This window comes from Jaculus jaculus, chromosome 13 (genome assembly GCF_020740685.1).
Source record: "Jaculus jaculus isolate mJacJac1 chromosome 13, mJacJac1.mat.Y.cur, whole genome shotgun sequence".
Lineage (NCBI taxonomy): Eukaryota > Metazoa > Chordata > Mammalia > Rodentia > Dipodidae > Jaculus > Jaculus jaculus.
Genome location: NC_059114.1, coordinates 53150658 through 53157232, shown reverse-complemented (window position 1 = coordinate 53157232; position 6575 = coordinate 53150658). Strand labels below are relative to the sequence as shown.

At 46.4% G+C, this 6575-nt stretch overlaps 1 protein-coding gene across 3 annotated transcripts in view; it reads left to right on the top strand.

Annotated features, from left to right (window-relative positions):
• The first annotated feature begins 5715 nt into the window (after positions 1-5715).
• The window catches only part of Fer (FER tyrosine kinase), a 417682-nt gene continuing 416822 nt past the window's right edge, over positions 5716-6575 (top strand). For all 3 annotated transcript variants that reach the window (XM_004652481.3, XM_045132277.1, XM_045132278.1), the window contains exon 1: positions 5716-5813. The gene's annotated coding sequence lies outside the window, so the exon portion shown is untranslated. The remainder of the gene's footprint in view (positions 5814-6575) is intronic.

The window sequence follows — 6575 nt, the reverse complement described above, 5'->3', positions numbered from 1 at the left end:
TGTAGATTAGGTTGGTCTCTGTGCCTATATATGAGGGGTTATCTTGATTAGATTAGATTAAGATGGGAAGACTGACCATTCTACAGGATGGTGTGCTGGACTATAAAAAAAAGGGAGAAAGCTAGCTAAATTATCAGCACTCATCCCTCTCTGCTTTCTCACTGTGGACTGAATCTGACCAACTGCCTATAGCTTCTGCTGCCATGGTGGACTATGACTTGGAACTGTAAACTGATTTGGCAGGTATTTTGTCCTAGCAATGAGAAGTTGTCTGATACAACTGAATTACCTAGCATAATATACTTTCAAGATTTGAAATGTGAAGTTTTTTTTTTTAAACAAATTTCTTCTGCATGATCATTACTTGCATTTTCCACTAGCTTCAAATCTTCTGTGACAACTCTCAATTCTGTTAGAACTCTACATACATCTCTTTATCTGGTGAAACATACTACAGAATTCATTATTATTTTTTCTATTTCCTGGAGATAATCAGTTATAGACTTTCATTCTTCTTTCTCCATATGTTCTCTGTGTTTTAGGCCTGTTGTATAGATATCCTGGAAATAGCAGAAAATACAGCATTGTCTTTAAATTTCAAAGACTGATTGCTTAGAATCTGGAATCTCAAATGAAGTCAACCAATGAAGTCTAAGGGATCACTGTAAAAAGTCTGAATGCATTCTCCAATTTCATGCCTCATCTTTTGTCTGCAATTTGTTGTTTTATCTGAAGAATTTAGAGCGTTTATCTTAACTGTTCATACATTTTTCAGGTAAGTCTCTCATTTTGTGAGACACTTGTTAGATACTTTTCTGTCTGGAAAATCAAGTCCTGTAATACTGTGAAAATGTCTTTGACAATTCTTTCCCCACCCAAGTTCATTGTTTTTCTTCACATTTGATGTTCCATGTCCTGGATGGATGTTCAATTGTGTCCTTGCTCATATTTTCACATACTTGTATCTTTTTTTTGTTTTGAGTCTTAACTTCATTTTAAGATCTACTGAATTTAAAAAAAATATAAAATTAAAAAAAATATTTCCTTAGAAAATTTTCTTATCTACATTCATGTATGTATTTTTCTTTAAGCATTTTCAATTCTTTTGAAATTTCTTCAGTTCTTTCCTTTGGTTTTATTCTTCATCTCTACCAACTTTCTTGTTTGATTTAGTGCCTGATTTCTATGAGTACAGGTCTACTCAAAAGTGAGAAGCAGCTAGGCTCCTGGTATACACCTTTAATCCCAGCACTCAGGAGGCAGAGATAGGTCACTGTGAGTTCGAGGTCAGCCTGAGACTGCCGAGTAAGTTTTCAGGTCAGCCTGGGCTAGAGTGAGATCTTCAAAAAAGAAAACAAACAAATAAAATCAAAAGTGAGAAGACCCCCATGTCTATCCATATTTAACTTGTGGATTGCAGACAGACCTCATTTTTTATGAGTAGGCAGGGGACTTGATTATGTTAGATTATTCCAGTCGAAATAAAACTATTCTTCCTTAGGCAAATAAATTTCCCTAGAAATCGTCTGATATCTTCTCTGAGCAGTATTATAGGGGCTACGTGGAGAAGTATGTAGACCTTCACTTACCTCCTTTACTTCTGCATTCAGGAATGCACCACTCTCCTGTGTATATTCAGTTGTCTTGGCTAATTTGGAGACCAGAGCTTTTGTTTAATTTCATGAGGATTTGGTGAAGAAAGTGATTGAGAGACTGGTCTACTCCAGTCTTAAGAGTTTCAAATAGTTCTATTATTTTCAGCTTCTCTTCTTACTCATGTCCTTAGGCATCTCTAGCAGTTAAGACTCCTGGTGACCTGGATCTGTTTATTTGTTCAATACACCATGTTGACCAGATTCACTGATCTCATCTTAAACACCCTTTCTGAAATTGTAGAAATTTCAAGTGGGAATCCTGGGGGTGAATTTGGGAATTTACTTTTGGTAAGGTTTTCAGATGACACACATTTGGAAGTCATTACTCAGGCACTCTCATGCACACACTCCACCCTTGTTTTTGAAGCACAACAAACCAGGAGTAAGGGAAAAGGGAGGTGGAAGCTGAGAAAAAGATGGTCTAAAGAAAAAAAAAAAAAAAAAGAATAGGCCTTTAGTGATCTTGGAGCATTTTGAGTGGGTATGTCTTCATGAAGAATATTTCTCAATGGTGAATTAAAAGGCAAGGAAAACAAGGGGAAAGATTAAAACAGAATGACAAAATTAAAACTAGATACATAGAAGCTGGGCAAGGTGGTGCACACCTTTAATCCCAGCATTTTGGAGGCAGAGGTAGGAGGATTACCATGGGTTCGAGGCCACCCTGAGACTACATAGTTAATATCAGGTCAGCCTGTATCAGAGTGAAACCCTACCTCCAAAATACAAACACACACACACACACACACCCAACAAACAAAACTAGATACATAGATTTCTGTCACATTCATTTACTCCAAGCAAACTCATTAAAAATTGCATTTTTTAGAATGATCTGGGCAAGTGGGGGACAGTTTGGTTCTTGAGTGACTAGGAGAGAATTGAGTAGAAATTGTAGAACTGGACAGATTTTAACTGCCATTTAGATGGGTGGGTCCTATGCTCCTTTCTCTCTTCCTTCTTCCTTCCCTTTCATGCAGTTCTATATTCACTATATCTTTACTTAAAGGTATTTTCTGCAAATCTCTAAGTTACTAATACCCAAGTCAACCTTCCTATGTTTAGATCTTTATATAAAGGTGGGAGGAAATCCTAACTTTCTTAGGAAAGGTATGCCTTGGTGAAGTAGTATTAAAAAGTATAGGGCTGGAGAGACAGCTCAGTGGTTAAGACACTTGCCTGCAAAGCCTAATGACCGGGATTTGATTCCCCAGTACCCATATGTTGCAGTCTGGGTCGCATTGCTGTTAGAAATCACCCAACCAAGAGCAGCTTCTGGGAAAAAAGAGATTTATTTTGGCTTACAGGCTCGAGGGGAAGCTCCACGATGGCAGGGGAAAACGATGGCATGAGCAGAGGGTGGACATCACCCCCTGGCCAACAGAAGGTGGACTACAGCAACAGGAGGGTGTGCCAAACACTGGCATGGGGAAACTGGCTATAAAGCCCATAAGCCCGCCCCCAACAATACACTCCCTGCAGGAGGCATTAATTCCCAAATATCCATCAGCTGGGAACCTAGCATTCAGAACACCTAGGTTTATGGGGGACACCTGAATCAAACCACCACACCATATAAAGCCAGAATGCACAAAGCAGCACATGCATCTGGGTTCATTTGCAGCTGCTAGAGGCCCTGGCACACTCATTTACTCTTTCTTTCTCTTTTCTCTCAGTCTGCTTGCGAACAAATGTTTTAAAGTATATTTTGGCTTTCCCAAACTATTTAATGCACAAACTTTCATCTACTTTATCCACACTGACATGACATATACCACAACATTTAATGTTTATAGAAAATTAACTTACATTTTAAGATGTTTATTCACAGAGGCTTATTTTGCATTTAACTACAAAATATATAGCAAACATTATCATTACTAGATCTATTACAATTTATTTTTATTTCAGAGATAAGGTAATATGGGGCCATTTTGACAAATTAAAAATTAAAAGCATAGGCTGGGGAGATAGCTCGGTGGTTAAGGCTCTTGTCTACAAAGCCTAACAGCCCAGGTTCAAATCCCCAGAACCCATGTAAAACCAGAGGAACAAGGTGCACATATGTCTGAAGTTTGTCTGTAGCAGCTAGAGGCCCTGGCATGCCCATTCTTTCTGTTGTGCTCTCTCTCCTTGCACACAAATAAATATTTTAACAAAATTAAAAAATAGTATTACTTTCCTTAACTTTATGATCTCAAAATTCCTGGCATAGGCATTGTTGGGGAAATTTAATTAAAAACAAAATCTTTCAACCAAGAAATCCTCTCCAAAAAAGTAGGAGAGAAGGCAAATTTATTGTCAAAGAGTCGATAAACCAGAGTGTGATGCATATCTCAGGGTAATTCCCTAAGAGATTATAAAGATTATGGAAATGGTTTTATGACGATAAGTAGATATAGCCTACTACATGCATTTTCAAGATAACTAGTCTTCAAGAGAACCTGACTCTATTTGTCATATATAACTTATCTTTACTACAGTTCAGGTGGCCATGAGTTAACCTGGTTACCTCTGTCAAGTGGAAAAACACTTTATCTTTATGATCTGAGGTAGTTTTGCAACTCCAGTCCTGGTGTCTCAGAGAAACAGCAGACAGGGGTACTTGCTTTCTTTCTGCTGTCAGTGTCAAAGACACGCTTTCCAAGTTTGTCCTTACCCTCCCCTGTAGTGGGGATCAAGTCTAGGTCTCATACCTACTAAGCAAACACTCTGAACAGTGATTCATACCAGCCCTTCCCAAATTCTTTAGGAAGAACTTTTTGGAACATAAATCTGACAAGATTATGTAATGATCGCTTGTTTTCTTAAGCAAATGCTGTAAGAAAAAGGGAAAGAAAATCTCATACCCCCCTTTTAACAGGAAGTATTAAGCATCCATTTTAAATATTTGTCCTTACAGTTTCTTGGGCTTTGAAACAAGTGACCCTATCTAGAAAAAAACAAACAAAAACCCCCAAATGCATCTCCCAGCAGGGTGTGGCCCTTGGGACGCCAATGTAGGAGCAGTTCCATGAGTTCCAGGCCACCCAGAGACTACATAGTGAATTCCAGGTCAGTCTGGGCTACAGTGAAACCCTACCTCCCAAAAATGGATGCGGGTTGACATTAGATATGCAAACGGGGTCGTACTCATGTGCAAGACACAATGCTTACAAAAAGCACGGCACAGGAACACGGAAGGGTCGCGCACTAGGCGACGAGTAACTAACTCCTAGTCACACTGCCCCAGATCACCTAGTAGATTTGCTTAGTTCACATTACTCTTGCTGCGGGGCGCTTCAGCAAGTTTGTTCTTCGTGCAGCCTAGGCTCGAGCAGAGGTAAGTGCACGTCCGGGAGCGCTTCCAGGATCAGGACTTCATTGTAGCATCCGCCACTCCGCCAGCACTTAACATTCGCCCTGGCAGGCATTGGCAGCCACGAGAAAGCGCCTAACGCTTCCTCCGAGTACACTGGGGAAAGGAAAACCATCGTATCAAGCGAGGGTACAACACTGCAAGTCAAACGTGCCCACCGACAGGAAAGCGCGAGGTCGCTTCAGGGTGGGAGTGGAGGGGCCTACAGTCCCAATGCGGCTTCCGTGGCGGGAGACCGGGCTCTGGGTGGCTGGGGAGGAGGCATCGCCCAAGCCCAGGCACACAGGGCATTTGTATCACGCCTCCGCCCCTGTCGCTCCCTTGGCTTTCCGGCTGCCAGCCCGCGGGTAATCCCTTGCAGGCGGCCCCAGTTTATCACCCAAGCCCCGGACACTTCCCGGCCTCGGCCAAGGGGAGCCTCTTTCAGTTTCCATCGTCGTCCGCCCAGTATCCCAGCCGGGTTCAAGAGGCGGGGCGCGGAGGGCGGCGGCGCGTCCGACCCAGCTCGTCCGCGCCCGGCGCTCCACCCGCGCTCACCCTGGCGGGGACGCAAGCTCCGCCCACCCGGGGCTGGGGGCCAATGGGCCGCGCCCTCCTCCTGGGAGGAGCCTGAGGCGCCAGCGCCCGCCTTCCGCTCGTTCCTATTGGCTGAGGCCTCGAGGCTGACCGGGAGACCGGAGCGTAGCGGGATTGGCCGTAGAGGTTCGTGACAGCGGCGCCTATTGGCTGTGGCCGCCCCCGTGACGCCGGGTGGCGACTGGCTCCCCGAGTCTGAGGGGCTCCTGCTTGTCAGGTTCTAGGTAGGTGCGTTTCACGCCGCCGGCGGTAGGCGCTGTTGCCCGGGGCAACGCCGGGGGCAGGTGGGGGCGGAGGCCGGAAGGCGAGCGTAGCGCGGGGGCCACAATCCCTGCCCGCAGGGGGGCGCCCGGGGTTCGGCCCCCGCGGCCAGGGCTGCGCGCAGGGCTCTTCTTCCTCCACCCGCAGCCAGCCCCGTCCCCGCCCCAGCCCTGGGGTCACCGGCCGCCGGGTACTCCCCGGGCTGGTGGTGGTGGTGGCGGTGGTGGTGGTGGGGTCTAGGGCCGGGTCCCTCGAGGCCCGCCCCTCCCACCAGCCCGCGACCCAAGGCTGAGGGGGCGGATGCCGGCGGCTCGAGCTGGCCGAAGCGCGAGCCCGGCCCCGCCCCGGCCCGTCCCGTCGCGGGGTCCCCGGGCTGCGGTGTGGGGCGGGGTCGGCGGGGGGCCGGGCCTGCACCCCTCCCTCCTCGCGACGCGCGCCCCCGCGCCGCCCGCCCTCCTTCCGTCTCTTCCTCTTTCCCTCTCTCCCTCTTTCTCTTTGCTCGGCCTCCTGACCCCTGGATGTGCCCCCAAGTCCTTCCTACCCCGTTGGCCCTCCCTCCCCAGCTCTCTCCTCGTCTGGCTCGGGGGTGCCCTCCAGGAGTCCCATCTAGAGATGGACTCCAGTTCCTGAAGCAACTAACCATCGGGAGTGATTTCTGGTCTTTGGGCCCTTTAAGGATGGGGTGGTGTTTGGGGGTACTAGTACTTTTGGGCCAACTTTGTGCC